Source organism: Trematomus bernacchii, unplaced genomic scaffold, assembly GCF_902827165.1.
Source record: "Trematomus bernacchii unplaced genomic scaffold, fTreBer1.1, whole genome shotgun sequence".
NCBI classification, from domain to species: domain Eukaryota; kingdom Metazoa; phylum Chordata; class Actinopteri; order Perciformes; family Nototheniidae; genus Trematomus; species Trematomus bernacchii.
The window spans coordinates 318,002-338,095 of record NW_022987564.1 but is presented as its reverse complement, the minus strand read 5'-3'; the positions used below and the strand labels follow the sequence as shown (position 1 = coordinate 338,095).

The window sequence follows — 20,094 nt, the reverse complement described above, 5'->3', positions numbered from 1 at the left end:
GTCTTCTCCTCCCACATTCAACATCGCAGAAACTCCGTTCAAACATCAAAACGTTCAGCTCGGTCGGGAATCGATGGCTATTACTTTTATCATTCATAACTTTCATAATTCCAGAGATACATCACATTTTTAACATTTGAACTTTAACATTGCGCAGCTCGTTAAGTTAGAGTGCGTAGGAAATCTTGAAATTTCCCTTCATATTTTTTTTTAAAACTGCCATAATTCCCAAACTCTACATTCCTGAGACATACTTTTTCATGACAAACGTAGGAAAACATCTCGTAGCTTGAAAAATGACACATAATTAAACAAAATGCCTCTTGAGGGCATGAAGTGACAAAAACGTTCAAAATGTCTCCATTAAAGCCCATTGTAATTTCAGGCAGATATTTCCACACAGCAGCAGCCGCACACCTTTAGTTAAACTGCCAAAAAGGCCACATTATTAACCCGAAAGTACACAAAAATTAAACTTCATATACTCAACTTCCTTGACATACTTCACGTTTTGAAATTTCTGTTATCGTTCTTCCACAAAACGTTCACATGTAAGAGGTTCATCTCTCATTCAGAACAATGAAACCTTTGATCTTTTCATAGCTCGTTAGCTCAACTATAAACACCTGTGTAATGGAACACGATGATGTCATCACTCCAACTGACAGCAGTCAGTTCTAATGCTGCGTTCACACCGGACGCGATGCGATGTTTGTGGGCGGCGCGATTACATGTAAAGTCAATGCAGAGATGCGAATTCGCTCCGACGGCGAGCATGAAGCGGTGGACGCGGCGTGATTGAACGGTGCAAGTTCAATTTTTTCAACTCGAGCGTCAAATTTACGTGACTCGTTCTCGCGGAAGCCAATCAGCGGTGAGGATCTCAGCCAGTGCCGTCACTGACGTTCAACCACACATCAGCCGTTAGCTGTTAGCAGTTAGCACACAGAGCTCACAGCTCCTCATATCTGTTCAGAAACTGGACAAAAGTTAAACAAGTACAAACCACAGACTGTCTGTGTCATGGCGAATACAGTCGCTGGTTTATTTATGTCTGTAGGCCGTTGATATGAGTGTGGAATGAGCATATACAACGTTAGCTTAGCCTGGTCGACCCGATCTTCATTCAGAAAACAAGCATTTTAAAAGGTTTTTCGCCTGCCGTCTTGTCTGCAGACTTGTCAAGCATTAATTAATTCATGGTTTTTACTAACCGGTATCAGTATGTTGTTACTTCGGCATCATTTAGAAACGTGTATTACAATTTAATCACGGTAAAATATGTTCATCTTGTTGCAGTTGTAGCTCCCTAGCCAGCGCGTCTTGTTTGAATGATGCGAGTAAACACAGCTGTCAGCCGCGGTGACACTCGAGCGTTTAGAGCGATGCGAATATTCGCATCGCGTCCGGTGTGAACGCAGCATAACTGTTCATTTCATACACACACACTCTCTCTCTCTCAAACTCTCTCTCTGCCACACCGATCCATGCCTCAACAGCTCTACGCCAAATCTGAAATATCACCATAAGCCGTTTCCATGGAAACGCATCCCTCGCCATAAAACACAATGTTGTCGTGATACCTATGCAAATGGTCCAAACACCACCAGACTTCAGATGACAGTTAATGGTCCAGCCCTCAACATGTCTATATACCATTAGTGAGTTTTCCTCAAAAGCTGTTGCCATGGCAACGCATCCCTTGCAATAAAACACGATATTGCTATAGAGTGGCAAAGTCCCTCCCCTTCCGGTGGACCTCCATGGGACCTTATTTCGGAAAAATTATGTATTGAAGTCAATGGAGAGAGAAAGATTATCTTTCGATCCCGTTTGAATTGTGCCACGAATTACACATATGTTGTTTGTCAATTTAAAAGATAATTTTGCAAGTCAAAAAAAAAAAAATGTGTCGTAAAACTGAAGTAACACATTTGTTTGTGTGAAACGCTCAATGAACTACATCTCTGGTCAACAACACACGTCACCAAGATGGCCGTCACTACTGTCTTGTCAACAAAACGATTGACTACCCTCACTATCACCACAATGAAACGCGTCCTGAAGAATGTCATGCAAAGCTGCCTGCCTGCCTTCCTTTGATTCTCTCTGAACTGCCTGGTCGTTTTAATGTTTAATGTCAACCATTTGTGCAGATATCATGAAGTAGAGAAGATCGCTAGCGTTAGCATTTCTCCCCCGGGCTTAAATTGTGTATTATAGAATGATCACACCGGTGACAGTACTCTTCAAAGGGTTCACGAAATATGACTACTACTCTTACTGTTTAACATTTTGGGTTACTTAATGTTACTTCATGTTAAGGCTAATAAAAATGACAAGGCTGTAATGCTAACTAACGTGCTAGCTACTAGCTAGCTTGATCCAGAGTACTCCTGGTCCTTTCATCAGACGGGAAGCGAAAGAACGAGCAAGACCCATTGCTGGTATAATAACAACCTGGTACTAAGCACACGGGCATCTTGTTAAAGTTATCTTATCTTAGCCAGCGCCATATAGATAGATTATATCTATATGGAGTTATCTTAGCTATCTCTTAGTGGAGGAAAACAATTGTGACATCACTTACGCGACTCTGGGATTTGTAGTCTTTCTAGTTGCGTATTTTTCATAGTCTTATATTTCAACAGTTTTACGACAAACTGACTTGACTAAGATTGACAAACATCATATGTGTAATTCATGGCACAATTCAAACGGGATCGAAAGATACGTTTTCTCTCTCCATTGACTTCAATACATTATTTTTCCGAAATAAGGTCCCATGGACCGGAAGTAGATGGGCGTGACTTTGCCACTCTATAACTCCTATGAAAATTGTCAAAGTGCTCAAACTTCACATGTGTGCTAACAGTCCAGCCGTGAAGACATCTACGGGACATGCCGTTGCCATGGCAACACAATGCCCGCCATGAAACACGGTTTTCTCATAACTTCAGTGAAAATGCTCCAAATGGCCCTAAACTTCACAGGTTTGGTAACACAGCCATCAACGCATCTAAGCGTATTATGGGATGTCATCAAATGCCGTTGGCATGGCGACAGATCATTCGCCATCAAGTTGGTTCAAAAGTTTGCATTTCAAATATTCTGCTGCTTTTCCAAGCCTTTTTACTTTCTTTTCTTCTCATCACACATTCAAGCCCCCAGTGTTCATGTATCATTTCAATCTAAATTCTTCACTTTCTTCTTACACATTACATTTCAGCATAGCAGTTTAGCGTCAGCTTTTCAGCATAAAGCATTCCCACTAGCAATTTCTTCAGGAATTGCATTCTCTAGTTTTAATGCTGTTCTCTTCCTGCAGGCATCAATCTGCCCATGAGATCTAATCCGATGTCCTTGGGATGCAGAGGCTCCATGTAACATGAGGTATTTAAGGAGATTTGTCTGCATCATTTCATAAATTCCTGATCTATGATGAATTTAAAACAAGAGGACTGTTGGATGAAACTCGCGGATATGGGACTGAGATTAGCTCTTAAATAATGACCTTAGAAAAAGTGTTTGAATTTCACTAAATGTAGTTTCTTTGTATTCTCAGGTGCAGTGCGTTGAAGGCAGCAGCAAGATGGTGAAGGAGGACAGGAGGATGTAAAGCTCTGAGAGTCGTAGCGACTGGACAAAGTGCTATACGAGTACCGTCCGAGTTCTCTGTAAAGGATTTCTTACAAACTGTGCAGCTGAACGGTTTCTCTCCGAAACAATTGTTGAAATAAACATCTTACACAGAACAATTTTGAGAATCCCTTTATTGATATTCTTGTATTTACACATGTGAAGGACATTTAGAGTTTGTGATGAATGTTTCACAACACTTATGGTGCAACAAGCATTGGATGCTTAGTTCACAAAGTTAATACATAACATTACAAATGATAAAATACTTCCAGACACAGCACATACTGAGGGCTTGTTTTTAATGAAAACATTCATGGGTTATTTTTGAAAAATCTGGTTGAAATTGTCCTTTATATCCCACTATCATGTCTAGCTTAAATATCAAACTGAAGCACAGGTAATGTGGTCTTTGACTAATACTAAACTTTTTTAAGAGTGATTTCCTGCTACTTTGTCATTGCAATGCCAAATAGTTTTAAATACAGTGGCAACCCCACACATGAATGGTTTCAGGATGCTTTACTGTTGGAATGACACAGGAGTGATGGTAGCGTTAACTTTTGTTCTCTGGACAAGCTTTCTTTTGGACTTCCCACACAATCTGAAAGGGGATTCGTCAGATAAAATTACGTTACCCCACTCCTCAACTGTCCAATCCCTGTATACCTTTTGTAGAATATCAGTGTCTGATGTTTTTCCTGGAGAGGGCTTCTTTGCTCCCCTTCTTGAAACTAGGCCATCCTCCAAAGTCTTCTCCTCACTGTGTGCAGATGCTCTCACACCGGCTGCTATTCCTGATCAAACGGTGCTCTGCTGGTGCTCCGATCCTGCTCCTGATCAACTTTAGGAGACGGTCCTAGTGCTTGCTGGACTTTCTTGGACGCCCTGAAGCCTTCTTCACAACAATTGAACCTCCCTCCTTTTTCAGGATTAAGTTCATTTTCATAGCAAAGAGGGATGTTGAAATAAATTGCAAATCACTCTTCATAACATGCTGCAGTATTTGTGTCATTCTCAAAACTTTTGGCCACGTCTGTACATTTAACCCATCCTTGTATGAGAGCCGTGTGCAGCTCCTATAGCTCCAGGGCTTCTACTTTAACCTCCGGGTTTAATTTAAAACATTTCACGAATACCAAAATGTTTGCGCATAATTCAGTTATTTTTATTACATCAGGTGCACATGTCCCCCTCATAGTAAATAAATATCGCTCTACTGCACATCATTTTATTTCCTTAGTCTCATTTATTCTTCAATGTGCCTACAAAACGGTCAAACTGAATTTAATGCAATTTCCAGTTAAAAATAGAACTTATATCCTTCCTGAATTTAACAACAGACTCACCACAGGATGCTTTGAGTCTGGGTCGAGTTAAGTGGAGTTGGCGTCTAAGAAGAAAGCAGAAGAAGCCATGAAATCTGTTTTTTATTAAAGCAATGATAAGATAAGGGTAAGTATTAATGACTGTCCACATATTTCTTTCCCAATTTATAAACCAGTTTGAAAATGCTTATTCTAAAGCAAAAGCTCAAGTGTCTTCATATTGTTTAAATACATGGACTTCATTTCACCAACAAGGCCCAGGACCCCCACTGACAGTGACTGGTATCCACCCCATAATAACATTACATTAATGTACATCATGTGAACAACATCTTGTTTTTAATACTGTGAGCCATGTTCAGGCTAAGCTCTCTGCATTTTGCACACGTCTGCACGGCTCTCCATTTTAAAATATAATTCACTGTAGATTGCCATATATTCATTGTCCTAAATATGGTGACTATTGCCACTCAATATCACAGAGGGATTTGCTAAACTGGGTGATTTAGTAGGACGAGTGTAATCTCCATTGACGACGAAGTTTTTTGCTTTCAATGCCATTTTATTTTGTATATTTTGTGCTCGGCGACACGGTCAGAAAACAGTTTATTCTTCCCAGTCCCATATCACACACCTGTACCAGGGACATCAATGATATTCTGTTGCACCACTGCGCCATCTAGTGTTCAAAATATAACCAATAACAGACAGCCGAACCCTCGAGGAACCCACTGAGGACAGAGGAGACAAACAGGTGATGGTAATAATCTTGATACGTTATTGAAAACAGCCTCGTGGTATTTCATCGGCTCCAGATTGGCTGAGTCGATGAGGAGGAAAACACCGTCATGTGATTGGTTGTTAGTTTAGCTTCAACCTGTATGACTCTATCTGTTGAGCTTCATTGTTTTACGTTCATCAGATGATATTCTATACGACAGGACCCTCCTTCAGTCTCTTTCGGCTTCAAGCCTTCCGAAGGACAAAGAAGAGCATAACCTCCGGTAAGATACAAATATTCGTATTTAATGTCACAAAAGTGTATAGTTGTTATAGTTAGCTTATAGTGAACTGAAAATAAGTATTTTATCATGTCAAGACAATTACTGACTGACATGCTGAAACCGAAACCAACGAGCTAACGTTAGCTTCTGTAGCTTAGTAGCTGTTATCACGTGGTTCAGTTAGCTTAAGAGTGATTCTACAATTTAGGGTACATTCCATGTCCATTGATGTCCATTGATGATAATTATAATTATTCTAACTATTGTCTTCAAAAATATCATTTTGCCTATTATTGGAAAGCATGTTATAATATCACACACACATTATGTGCATCCTATGTTTTATTTAGCTTGAAATGTGTCATGATGTTCTTAAATTGTCAGTTTTTGCTATGTCCGTTTTTCAGTTGAGGGTGTCTTGGTTTCAAAATAATGAATAAAAACCATTAAAGTAAATAAAAAAAATTATTCATTTATTTCAAAAGTCTAAATACTAAAGAATAATAACATATTTTTAATTGATTTCGTCCTTTAAATAATTTAAATATCTTAATATATGAATGTCCGCAAAAGTTCTGTCAACTATGTTACTAACAGAACTCCCCCCTTTAACTCAAAAATGGTTTGTCCCAATACCATGTCACCAGCATCACATGAAGCCATGTTCCTCTTTGGCAGACATTTTGAACACATTGTGGTGATTGTCCTCTAACTTTTTACAATATGTTATGTATAATAGCACATTGTCAATGAGTATATTAATTGACCATCAACAATGTTACGTACATTGTTATGGTTTACAATTGTTTAATGATTTTAATTCAATTATATGTTCAAATGTGATGTTAACCTGTTCAAGAAAATGACATGTGGTCATCCAGGCAAGGCCTACCATTGAAATGATGGGTCAAAATAGGGAAATTGTCAATTAAGTTACCCAGTACTGTAATAACTGTAGTAACTTAGTTGACAGGTAACCTAGTTGACAATTTGTATGACATGTAGATGTCATTACACATCATTATCAATGGAATTTTGCACTTCTGCCTTGAAATGAACATAGTGCTGATGGTTAATAATGTGTCCAGTCAACTATGTTATTTGCGTCAAATGTTTGACTTTCATTGTCAACTATGTTGCACCTCATTTTTTCAAATTTAAAATATCTAAAATAGTGCTTCTGATATCCTTTATAGTATAATGTATATCTACACAGGTTGGAGTTTTACATGACATCTCTTAAAACTATCAAAATGACCTGTATGGTAGTTTTATTATACAAAATATCCCTATCCTTAATGACGGTGCTGAACATATCGCATGAAAAAACAAAACTTTAATACAATTATTTTTTAAACTTTAAAAAATCTTTGGATATATGGTAGAATAGACTCAAGAGCCTTTCAAATTTGATTTTACTTGAAGTGCAGGACTTAATCAAATGATTGTAATGACATCAAGTTTGTCCGTAACATAGTTGACAAACTGAGTAGTGAAAACATCCTTTCCCTTAAAATAAAAAATAAATAAAAATGTTTAAGCTTTGCAACTAGTGGATATGTTACACTGAGGAATATACTAACTTGAACCACTGATTGTTCTATTGAGAAAGAACACTTTCTTTGTACTGTTTTGTTGATGTGAAATGCACCCTAAATTATAGAATCAGTCTTAAGTTAATAGCTATAATGGCATGTTAATGTAGTTGTATTTTACCAAACATTGCGCTGCCTTATTATCAGTGGCGTTCTTATATGTACAAAAGTGGTGGGGCACAAAAAACTTAGGTGTCTATATATAAGCTTCTGCAGTGAGGTGCAGTGAGGTTCATGGCTGGTGAGGCACTGGTACTGACTCTTCAGGTTTACAAATATTATATTTTGACCTAAACCAAAATATAATATTTTCAAAAGCTTTTTTTTGTCTGATGCTTCGATTAATTTTAAACAGACAGTTCAACAAAAGGATACCCAAACAATGTAATTTTATCATTTAAATATTGAATTGTTCTCTCTTAGTAAGATCCCATTTTCAATAAAATTGCCGTCTTACCTTGACTTGAAGATGAAGTCCATTTGTCTATCCTTCTGGACAAAAATGTCTTACTTTTTTGTAAAAGTCCTCCTTATCTTCTTGTAGTTTCAAAAGTCTATCATAAATCTAATCGATAGATTTATGATTCAAAAATTATAAAAGTAGGGTAGACATGTGGATATTATCCGGCTGAACAAAACGTGCATTTATCTAACGGGTACGTTTCCCACAGATCTTATTTCGAGCTATTTTCTAAAATCCTATGGAGAAATCTCATTGCTTTTTTGTCGAGGGAAGCCACGCGCAGCTTACTTCCGGGTTTTAGGACGCGTCACTGCAGCTCTCCTCTTCACACACCACACTTTTCGCGGCACACGTACTTACAGCCAATCGGCTCTGAATTATGTGAGATGACGTATGATGGGGATGGCAGCTCGGTGCCCCTATGGTCATTATTTTTTTGCCACACACATTAAATAGGAAAATACTCTGAGCATGCGCAGTGTAGTTTTTACAGTCACCGTTCACTTAGACAGTGAGAGGGAGGGGCATGATCAGGTTTTGTCCCACATGGCTCTAAACAGCTCAATAGGCACACACTGTAGACACTAATTAGAAGAACACAGACTAAAACAGCAATGTACAGACGAATCGGATGATTAACCATGATCTTAAAATATATTTTATATATTTTTGTAATCATTATTTGTAATACTTTCTGCTGACACTAGGTGGGGCTGGAGCATAATGTTTACTGGAAACAAATGTTAGGGCTTGCATGTAAACTACATTTTGTCCTTGGATGATGTGAAATGTCTGTTTACTTGATGTATTGAGTTGAGGTTACCAGCCTTGGAGGTCTACCCTGATTTTATTAATCTGGCTGCTCCACCTCCCCATAACCTGGCCAAACTGCAGGAGGTGATGCTTTAGAACCCCATCAGCAGCCTAATGGAGTACAGCCTGCATCTGCAACACAATTGTGAGTTCCAGCTCGTCAACCAGTCGGGACCCTGTCACAACCCAAGGTTTGTCACAAAAAATAATATGTATCATCATTCTCTTTTCAGTCATGTTGTAATATTAAAACCTAGCTAGGAATGAATCCAGGGTGCTGTTTATAGATCAGGTATTGAACAATTCACTTTAAATACAATGTATTTGTCAATGTCATTGTATCTGTAACATTCATCAAGTCACAGCAGGTCAAAAACTTAGTTTCCAGTGCATCTCTTATTAAACATACCTAAATAGTTGCATGTAAACCTCACATTTCTTACTTTCTGTAAAGCACCTGCTGACTAATTTATCGATTCAAAGTCTGTGGAAAATATACCAGCTTTAATGAAGACACATGATGTTGCCAATTAACAATGACAATTTATTTGTACAGGTCTTAGGAGGAAAAATTGTATCTGCTCAATGAATCATGTATTGACGAATCACTGTGTCTAATCTTTGTAAATGTTCCTCCCCTGTGGCAGATTCAGCATGCAGGTGCTGCTGAATGGGAGGCGGTTTCCTGTCGCAGAGGCGTCAAGCAAGAAGGTTGCGAAAAAGGACGCTGCTGCCATCACCCTGAGAATGCTCACCACAGAGATGCTGAGCACGGGAGACGATGTGGACCAAGTGATGGAGGTACTCCCAGACCCTAGTGCAAGTTCTTCATTAAATGTGTGGAAAAAAGCTCCCGTTAGCCATCTTAAGACCCCCAAATCTTGCATCGGAGGTTGGTCACCCACTCGACATGTAAGTAGAGAGTAGCTGGGCAATGTCTTTGATATAAGACTAGATATTGTCTTGGACTTTGGAAATCTTAATATTAAGTGTAGATTAATTTCGTTTTGTAAACTTGCCAGAATGTTTTAGCTTTACTATTATTTACCAACTTATTTATTACATCCACATTACTGATGGTTATTTATATATGCAGTGTACTACTGTAAATATAGGAACTACATTATGTTTTCCTGGTGTAAAACAAATCAATGATCATAAGGTGCAAATAATTAGATTCAGAAAACAGGTACATGACAAGATGTACAACAATGGAAAATCTACGTAAAAATCAAATAAAGTTGCAATTTCAAATGTAACCAATGTGATATGTAAATGTTGTTTCGCTCCGCCTTAGTAGAGAATAAACTCAAGTTCTTTATATAGGAGGGAAGAGAAGGGCTTTGCACATCTTCAAAATGAGTATAATGTCTTTAGAAAACTAGCAGATCGCCCTGGAGGCTGAAATAAATTATTGTGTGGCCTCTGTCACGCTGTTCTGCTCAATTTGCTCAATACTGTTCAAATCTCTCCTTCTCCCCTCTCCAGCCTCAGTTGCCCCTGGGCTCCTCCAGTGATGGCAGTGAGTCTGGGACTACATGTCCCTCTTCGCCCCCTCTGACTGCAGGCGAGGGCCCGGACTGGTCCACCAGTCGGAACTCAGCAGCAAAGCCCCGGGCTCTAGCGTACTTCAAAAGACCCAACACTGCGTTGTTGAGGTTTTTAATGAGGTCCCCGACCCCTGCCTCGTGAGCCACTCGCAACTCCCTGGAAAAAATACATTTCTTTAAGAATTCAAAGTTTTGGAACATTATTGAAAGTAATTTTCCGCTAACAACACTTTTTCTCTGCTCGTGTTCCCTTGGGACCTTTTGTTCTTAAAGTGACTGAGAAAAACTATTAAATCCTCCTTCTCTTTGCCCCTGCTCAGGTTCACATTTCAGGCTAAGCTGGGCGCACGCTGGTTCCCTGCAGTGTGTGCGTCCAACAAGAAGCAGGGAAAACAGGAAGCAGCAGATGCCGCTCTACGGGTTCTGATTGGAGAGGGCAGCCCGCACCGGGGAGCTAATCCCAGCTGAGGTACTGACTTCTTAATGGTTCACATTTTCTGTCATGAAACATTAGCCTTCTCTTGCTCACCGTGGGGATTACGCAGAGCATAATGGAGTTACAGTCAACTAGGGGTGGGCGATACCACAAAATCTGGATTCGATCCGATACCAAGTATTTCAGGGCCAGTATCGCTGATACCGATATCGATACCGATACTTTTTAAAATGAAAAGCGTCTTATGTACTTTCATGTAGGGGAGAGCTGCATGACATAATTTGAGCTGAAAGCATCAGAGACTAAATCTGAATTCATTTTCATGAATAAAGACTAGGGCTGTCAAGTTAACGCGTAAATGCAAAAAAAAAATTAACGCCACTAATTATTTTAACGCATGTGTATTTTTTGTCCTCGGCCGCCCCGTAGTTTCAGAGCACATCGAGTTTAAAATACCATCGACAAGCTGATGCTGACAGCCTCGCTCCTATCGCCCGCTTGTGGCAGACCACACTTCCACGCTCACTGGCAGGCCCGGACTGGCCATCGGGAGGACCGGGAGGGAGTGTGTATGTGTGACGCGACTCGCGCGAGCGAGGCACACCTTACGTGTTGTTGTTAGCATCTGGTGCTAGCTAGCTGCGCTAACAGATATAAGGAGCTGTTTCAATGACATTTCGCCGACAACTGCGCCGAGCACTTGACTTTATGCAGGTAGCCAGACAGTGGGACATTGTACGAAAAGTCAGCACACTCAGCACGGATAGTACTCGCTACATGATTGCAGCATCCAGGCAGCTCCCGTTGGAGCATATATGCCTTGAGCTGCACATAGCTCCAACGATCCATCAGTGTCCACACACACACACAGTATTATTGTATGAGAGAGGTTCCAGGTTGAATTGAAGGGAATATTTGTAATGTTCAGAGGTTGTTGTGTTTAATATTCATGAGAATATTTGTCATTGTTCAAATGATAATAAACAAACATATAAAGCATATGTGTCCACTCATATGTTGATAAGAGTATTAAAAACGTGAAAGATATCCCTCTAAGGTACATTTAGAACAGATAAAAAAATGTGCGATTAATTTGCAATTAATCGCGATTAAATATTTTAATCGACTGACGGCCCTAATAAAGACAGGACCGTTTTTATAGACAAACGTTTTATTTTTGCACATTTATAGTGCAAACATGAAAAATAACAATACAAAGTGGCCAGAGTAGCGAACTGCCTTCTTGCACACATCACAGTTCGCTAAGTTTTCATTGTCAGTTGTGAAATAGCTCCACACAACGCTCCTCTTTCTCTCAGCCATCATGCACGTGTGTGTCGCACTCGCGAGTCGCTGGCTGCTGCTGCTGTCCTGCTGGCAGTCAGCTTGATAATCGGCGTTCAGGCAGGGAGCGCTCGAGGAGAGGAGGACAGCAGTGGAGAGAAAAGAGCGCATATACTTGTGTTCGTCTGCACATAGTTTTTGATGAAATTGACGAGTAGAGGAGAGGGGGAAAAAAAGTATCGATCCTATTGGCTCTAGTATCGATATTTTGAAACGTAACGTAATATCAGAAGTATCGATATTTTGGGATCGATCCGCCCACCCCTACAGTCAACACCTGCATGTAATTGGTTAACCACCTCACATGGGCAAATCACACATAAAAAATAACATCTGCACACTCAGACTAACACGTAATCTCAGTTAGAACATAATGAGTCTTAAGGTAACTACACCCTGAGGCCCCGGCTCCACGAGGACGAAAACGGGTTGAATCCGCATATTTCTCATGCGTATAGCCCTCTAAGCTCGACGACGCCGTAAGGGAAACGTAGAAACAGACCCCGCAAACGACAACGGGTCCAAAGGTGGATAGATCTGGGAACGGAGCGCTCTGGGGGGTCCAACGGGGCCGTGGAGTCGCCTATACGGTCATTCGTTTTCATAGCCCCGCCTCTCCCCGCCTCTCCCCGCCTCTCCCCCGCAGGGTTGCTATCGTGCTCCAGTCGCTACTGACCATGCTACAGTTCTTTGTGCAACATCTACAGGAGCTCCTCCTTGAATTCAGATTATTTATCTTTATCTCGATATGGACATAAACGCGAGTGAAGTCTAATCTGACAGGACGGAGACACGCAGCTCCTCCCGCTGTGATGCAGCGGGAGCAAAACACACAGTTCAAGTCAGATCACCACCCTTAGCTATTTTAATTACCTCTCAAACTACCTAAACGAGTTATAAATATGTTCATTTTTACTGTCGGGTCACTCATTACAGGATCAGCTGCTGCATGAGACAGACACTGACGCTGTGAGAAGAGAGGAAAAAGAGACAGGCTCTGTGTATTTTATTATCATATATCATTATATCGTCGTTATTCATTTGTTTTAAAGCTCAATAAATAACAAAGAAGACCTTTGACCGGCACTTTTATAATTTTGTCCGGAAGATTTAAACTTTAACACACGCTGACCGGCGAAAAACTCTGCCCGGTTCTGTCGGCCCCCACCGCGGAGAATACACAGAAGTGCAGCCATGACAACCATTCTTCTTCGCTGCTTTTGTGGAGGAAGTTGCTGCTTTTGTGGAGGAAGTTACAGCGCCACGTACAGGTTCGGCATATGTACTGCAGCTTTTCCAGCGGTTGGATGTAAACGGAGCCGTCTCGTGGAGCTTGACACAATCCGGTGTATATTGCGTGGGGACGGAAGGTTTTTTGCGGTTGCATTTGCGTTACTCCGATGCGTTTTGCCGTATTTGTCCTCGTGGAGCCGGGGCCTGAGACTATTTTACCCCACACCTTGGTGGCTTCAGAGTAATTGAATCACTTGAAGGCTTTGTTGCATAAAAGGTAGTGAATATGACAAAATATAAACATTACACACATTTGGAAAGCTTTAATAACTTGCTATTGTAGTTTTCCTGAGATGTTTCATTGAATTTCACAGTCATTAATACTTCAGACGTACCAAATATTAAATAATGCTCATTTCCTTTTTGATTTTGCCTGTCCTGTTTGCACCCCTCTCTCTAGCTCCCAGTGAGTGGCAGCACTTTGCACGACCAGATAGCGATGTTGAGTCACCAGCGCTTCAATGCCCTGCCCACATGTATCCAGCACAGCCTTCTGGGACGCAAGATTCTCGCCACCATCGTCATGAGGCGGGGGGAGGGCCTGGGGACCGTTGTCAGCCTGGGAACTGGTATATCCGTCAACTTTTGCATGCATTTTTCCTTGATGTGAAGAAGTTTTATAGAACTCTGTGCTTAGAGGCATATACTGTCAGAAAGCCGGACTAGGTCACTGCTGACCAAGAGGCGTTGCATTGGTTCATGCTCTGACATTGAATATGTTTCTATTGTTTTGCTTTTCTGTCAGGAAATCGCTGTGTCAAAGGGGAGGAGCTGAGCCTTAAAGGGGAAACTGTTAACGATTGCCACGCCGAGATCATCTCCAGAAGTGCAATTGAAATGCTCTGGGAAGTGTCTGCCTAAATCACATTGTACCTGTGACTAAGCACTACTTTAGCCCGTTCTGTTTTTGCAGGATGAGGGGGAGATCCAGGTTTGCCTCTGGAGGGAGTCCAATCTGGTTCCCATAACAGATGGCATGTTGATCCAGAGTGATCCCTCTCCCCAGAGTGATCCCTCTCCCCCAGAGTGATCCCTCTCCCCCAGAGTGATCCCTCTCCCCCAGAGTGATCCCTCTCCCCCAGAGTGATCCCTCTCCCCCAGAGTGATCCCTCTCCCCCAGAGTGATCCCTCTCCCCCAGAGTGATCCCTCTCCCCCAGAGTGATCCCTCTCCCCCAGAGTGATCCCTCTCCTCCAGAGTGATCCCTCTCCTCCAGAGTGATCCCTCTCCTCCAGAGTGATCCCTCTCCTCCAGAGTGATCCCTCTCCTCCAGAGTGATCCCTCTCCTCCAGAGTGATCCCTCTCCTCCAGAGTGATCCCTCTCCCCCAATGCACCCCCACAGTCTGAGGTAGAACATCTGATGAACTAGTTGGACAAAAACACAGGAACTAACATTAAGCTAATTGAGGAATTGATCTCCAACAATTAAATGTAATGTTAAAAGCTCGTTGAGCCAATTTATTTCAAATAAGTAATGTGTAAGTGGCACGGCCTTGTTGAATTTCCTTTTGAGTTTCACGCTCTGTGGCATTATTACAATGATGTTCACATTTTTCGTCAACAGTAGTCATCCTTCGGGTTGGTGGTGATAAGCTTTATTCTGAGCAAAGCCACTAGGTTGCTAAACTACTGTTATCTTAACAATTTGTGATTTATTATTGAATGTCTTTGCTTGCAAGTGTGTACGGGGACAAGCTGCGCGGACAGGTGGAAGAGCGCTTGTCTTTCTATGAGACGGGCGACGTGCCACGCAAGAATCTGGATGTCATGAAGCTGTGAAAGAGGTGAGTGCAGAAAAGAAGCTCTTTACCCATGGATCAAATGTGTCCTATAAAAAGTTCAGTCTGTAAATGCTGTGGATGATGACAAGCTTTGTCCTGACCCTACTGTGGGGGTTTAAAATGATTTAATGAGCCTGACGCAGCATTAGGATGTAGAAATGATGAACCAAACAAGCCAGTTTGCAACCATTTTAATAATTTTTTTTGTCCTAGGCTACTGAGATCAAGCGGAAACGCAAGAAGCGTGAAAAGAAGACGCTGGCGATGAACGGTGAAGCTGAGGTAAGCAGTGGTTGTAGTTTCAGGACTCGCATGTTTTGATTTGAGATTTGACCCTCACATGGTCCTCTCTGTGTACGACATGCTAAATTATCATGACTCCGAACCATTGGCTGGTCCCAAATAATGGACCCGATCACTGAAGTGAGTCAGACATTGCATCCACATAGAGCAGGATGTATATACATTGAGGGCTTGGAGTAAACATGAATATAGTTATTAACCTTTTTTACTGTCTTACAGGCAGAAAATGGAGACGCAGACACAAAGCCAGCGGCCGAGGAGATGGAGGTCGAGGCAGAGGAAGCCCCTGCTGCACAGAACGGAGCCGAGGAAACCCCAGGGAAAAAGACGTGGAGGTTGCTGTGGTCGAAGATAACGGAGCAGAGGTGTCTCTGTCTCTGTGTGTGTGAGCCACATGATGACATGTATAGATGCCGCAGCCTCCGGGCCGTGAGGACCTCTCATCTATCACCCTAGTCTGATGGCTGCTCGTTAATGAGGACCAGTGTTTCCGCCAGACCAGGGCTGAGAGGGCGTCCACCCCGAGAGCGGGGGGGGGGCGGGTGCTTGAATTTTGACTTGAGCCGTCCCTTATAGATACTGTCTTTTTACGTTAGTGAGCCGGATCATTTGGCTCGGCTCTCTTAAAGCGCCGGCTGTTTCGGCTCCCAAGCGGCTCTTCATGTTACCACAGTTTACCACGGAGCCTCAGTTTCGCCGCTGCGAGGCTCTGGTGTTCACGCGCGTGCTCCACTAGCACCGCTCATCGCGTCCAAATCGCGCACGTTCCGTGTTGTGCTGTAGCAGGCACCGCCGATGTCGGGGAAACAATCTTCAATACTCCGAAAAGAATCCCACCAGACTCCTTTGCCTCTCCAACAGAGGGATGTCCTTTTTCCTATTTGTTATTTCAAGCGATAAAAACTCTCGACTCAACTCTCATGTTGATCCTGGTGAGCCATCTGCGTGGCAAAAATGCCCCGAACCACGGTTTCTCCTTCCACTCCACAGCCTTCACGGAGGTAGAGGTGAGTAAAGTACTCGAGGTGTTTTACTCATGCGCCCTATATGGCTAGTATTTTACTAAACATCTGGCAACAATGACTAAATTGTATGTTTATGTTCTGTAGCTTCTTTCCATGACAAAAAAAATCAAGGTGGAGGGACTCCGTGTTTTAGAATGTGGAGACGCGGAGCTGCTACAGGAGAACGGGACCAGGATCGTAGTAGATCGAGCCATTTGGTTGAAGTACGAACCTCCAATAGTCGCCATGCCAGAGTTTAATTTCATCTTTACTACGTTGGCATCTGTGCACGTCACATGCATTTAAAACGTAAAAACACACCATGCCCCCTATTTGCCCACCCTGGACTAATAAATGTCCTTGGTGATTAACACAGGGGGGCAAATTGAGTCTCTCATAAACCTGTAGTGAAGGAACACCGTCCTCTCTGCGGATCCTGTCGGGAGAAACAAACACAAATGCAATGACTTTGGTTGTGTTCAACCCACTGCACAACATGGTTCATGCAATGGTAGTAAACCTCTGCTTAACACCTTTTCTTAATCTATCCTTCAGGTATGGACATCTCACCCATTGATCTGATCAAGGTGCTTCCGGTTTCGCTATGAGTGGTCGCATTTTCGAGAGCTCCCGCTTTGGAGGTTATTCCTCACGATTTTTTACATATTTCATCCTCCTGACAATATGGATTATGGACTCCTACCTCAACTCATCAATGAGGCAACATCACTTAGAGAAGGAGAGTAGTGAAAGCAGGGATAAAATGAACCACAATGACTTTTACCTTCTCAACGGCTGGGAAAGGAAACACCTCGCTTTTGGAAGTGCAAGCATTCATGCATTATTAACTGCAAACCCGACGCGAAAGTACTTACCCCCGTCAGGCAAACTAGACCGAAGAAGTATGATCGTCTTGGTCTTATTGTTAGCGGGAGACATCCATCTGAATCCGGGCCCGGTGCAGACAAGAAGCCATTCCTGCAGGCTCGAGGAGCTAGCATCACAACTAGCATCACAACTAGCATCTCTTCCGCTACAGCAACAACTACGCGACGACAACAGAGACCATGGAGACAGCGGAGACCGAGGAATCAACGGAGACTTCGACATTCCCCCGGGGACGCCTCGGCAGACAGACACGCATGAGGCAGTGACGAGAGGAAGAGAACCGAGATCCGAGGGAACAAATATCCACCATGTTGTTAGCCACCCTGCTAGCATATCGACGGCTAAAGCTACAACGGAGCCTCCCTCCCCCCACCACCCCACCGCTCCAAGCACCACGGCAGGCCGCAAGCCGTTTGCTGTAACGGACAAAGACAAATATCTTCAAGCTGACGACATTATGCATTTAAACAACAAAAATGGACTACATATTTTTCATCTGAACACTAACAGCCTGAGACACAAACTGGCTGAACTCAGGCAACTGTTCATGAACGGTAAGGCAAGCATATTATGCTTTTCTGAGACCAAATTGGACAATTCCATTACAGATTCAGAGATTGAAATTGAAGATTATCTTGTAGTGAGAAGGGACAGGAACGTGAATGGAGGTGGTGTCTGCATGTACATACATAAAGACACCAATTTCAAAAACCGTACTGACCTGCATCATGAAAATATTGAATCTGTGTGGGTTGAAATTCTTTTTGACAATGCTAAATCTGTAATAGTCGGGACAATCTATAGACCACCGGAACAGAGTGACTTTTATGATACATTAGATGGGTGTTTGGCTGATGTGGGGGATGTAGAGACAATTATTATTGGAGACTGGAACACGGATATGCAACGTAAAGACACGTCCGTCTTCAAGTCCTTCAGTAGGATTTGTGATCTGCACGGCTTCAGCCAGCTAATCACCCAACCCACCCGGGTATGTGAAACAACACAAACTACCATTGATCTCATTCTGACCTCTGACAGGTCCAGGATCTCCAGTAAAGGGGTTATAGCATGCGGTTTAAGTGATCATTATATGATATTCTGTACCCGCAAAAAGCTAAAACAAAAGGCCGGCTGTCACAAAACAGTCATATCTAGAGACCTCAAAAACTACTCTAGCGAGGCCTTTAACCTAGAACTGGAGAGCCTGGACTGGTCAGATGAGCTCAGTGGTACACAAGTTGAAGAAACATGGCTTGGTTTCAAAAACAAATTCTCTGCAATACTCAATGATTTGGCCCCCCTAAGAACAACCAGGGTAAAAAATCGCGCTGAGCCGTGGATGCACTCCGGCATACTGACCGCCATGAAAACCAGAGACAAAAAATGCTCTGAGTTTCATAAAAGTCAGTCAATGCTTTCCAAAAGCACGAGCAGTGAACTCCAGGCCCACGTGACTGAACTAAAAATTGAAAGAAACAGACTAAGAAATGACGTAAGCTCCATGATCAAAACTGCCAAAAAGAATTTCATCAATGACAAAACTGAGGAAAACAAAAATAAACCCCGTGAACTTTGGAAATTACTCAATAACCAGCTTGGCTGCAGTAAAAAACTCAAAACGAGATTTTCAAACGTAAACATAAAGACAGATAACAGGCTCATCACAGACAAACTGGATGTGGCCAAGTACTTGAACATTTTTTTCACAAACATAGCCACAACTCTTGTAAATAAATTACCCTCCCACTCAGGGCTTTTTGGAGTAGATCACATCATGACCTACTACAAAAACCTAGGGGTACGCAAAGATGATTTCAGTCTAGCAAGGGTAACAACAGCAGAGGTACTCATTAAACTGAGCGCCCTCAAACCTAACAAGGCCACTGGCCACGACAATATCCCCTCCAAATTCCTCAGAGACACAGCAACCGCCATCTCACCAGTCATAGCTCACATAATTAACCTCTCCATAAAACAGGGAAAAGTACCCAAAGACTTCAAAATTGCAAGAGTAACCGCCCTGCACAAAAAGGGCAGCAAATTGGACCCAGGCAACTACCGCCCTGTTTCTATACTTACCTCCATCTCGAAAGTCATGGAAAAAAATAGTATATGAACAGGTCGAAAAGTACCTCGCAGAAAAGAAACTAATCTATGAATTTCAATCTGGCTTTAGAACATCCCACTCCACTGACACATGCCTTCTTTATTTGAACGACCACATCAAACAAGAGGTGGACGAGGGTAAATACTGCGGCATGGTGATGCTGGACCTACAAAAGGCTTTCGACACTGTCAATCACCCCATTCTGATTGACAAGCTAAAAGCAATTGGTTTTGATAAACTATCGGTGAGCTGGATGCAATCCTACCTGGAGGGGAGAGAACAGATGGTGGAGGTAAACGGTACTCTGTCCCCCCCCCCTCCCAGTGAGCTGTGGTGTTCCACAAGGAAGCATATTAGGTCCGTTACTGTTCCTAATTTATGCAAATGACATGTCATCAGCATGTGACTGCAACTTGTTCCTGTTCGCGGACGACTCAGCCCTGCTGGTCTCTGACAGGAGCAGATTGCAGGTTGAAAAAACCCTCAGCTCCGAGCTCGGCAGAATCTGCACCTGGCTCGCCGATAATAAATTATCATTACACC

At 42.3% G+C, this 20,094-nt stretch overlaps 1 protein-coding gene, 1 long non-coding RNA gene and 4 other non-coding genes across 11 annotated transcripts in view; all 6 read left to right on the top strand.

Moving 5' to 3' along the window:
- Window positions 1–15,179, top strand: part of LOC117477566 (nucleolar protein 56-like) — a 30,881-nt gene extending 15,702 nt beyond the window's left edge. For 5 of the 6 annotated variants that reach the window (XR_004555355.1, XR_004555356.1, XR_004555354.1 and 2 more), the window contains 2 exons: window positions 3,329–3,393; window positions 3,566–3,754. The gene's annotated coding sequence lies outside the window, so the exon portion shown is untranslated. Of the gene's footprint in view, window positions 1–3,328; window positions 3,394–3,565; window positions 3,755–15,144 lie in introns of those variants that run through there. The other variant, XR_004555359.1, reaches the window with a different exon arrangement.
- LOC117478477 lies at window positions 3,431–3,501 on the top strand. The gene has a single exon (XR_004555441.1). It is a non-coding gene; the product is annotated as a small nucleolar RNA SNORD99 (small nucleolar RNA).
- A 140-nt stretch (window positions 15,180–15,319) lies between the features above and the next one.
- Window positions 15,320–15,387, top strand: LOC117478509. Its single transcript, XR_004555473.1, has one exon. It is a non-coding gene; the product is annotated as a small nucleolar RNA SNORD57 (small nucleolar RNA).
- A 551-nt stretch (window positions 15,388–15,938) lies between these two features.
- Window positions 15,939–16,015, top strand: LOC117478498. Its single transcript, XR_004555462.1, has one exon. It is a non-coding gene; the product is annotated as a small nucleolar RNA SNORD83 (small nucleolar RNA).
- A 472-nt stretch (window positions 16,016–16,487) lies between these two features.
- On the top strand, window positions 16,488–17,136 carry LOC117477569. Its single transcript, XR_004555361.1, has 3 exons — window positions 16,488–16,556; window positions 16,659–16,777; window positions 17,109–17,136. It is a non-coding gene; the product is annotated as an uncharacterized LOC117477569 (long non-coding RNA).
- Window positions 16,887–17,007, top strand: LOC117478468. The gene has a single exon (XR_004555432.1). It is a non-coding gene; the product is annotated as a small nucleolar RNA SNORA26 (small nucleolar RNA).
- Window positions 17,137–20,094: the final 2,958 nt, after the last annotated feature.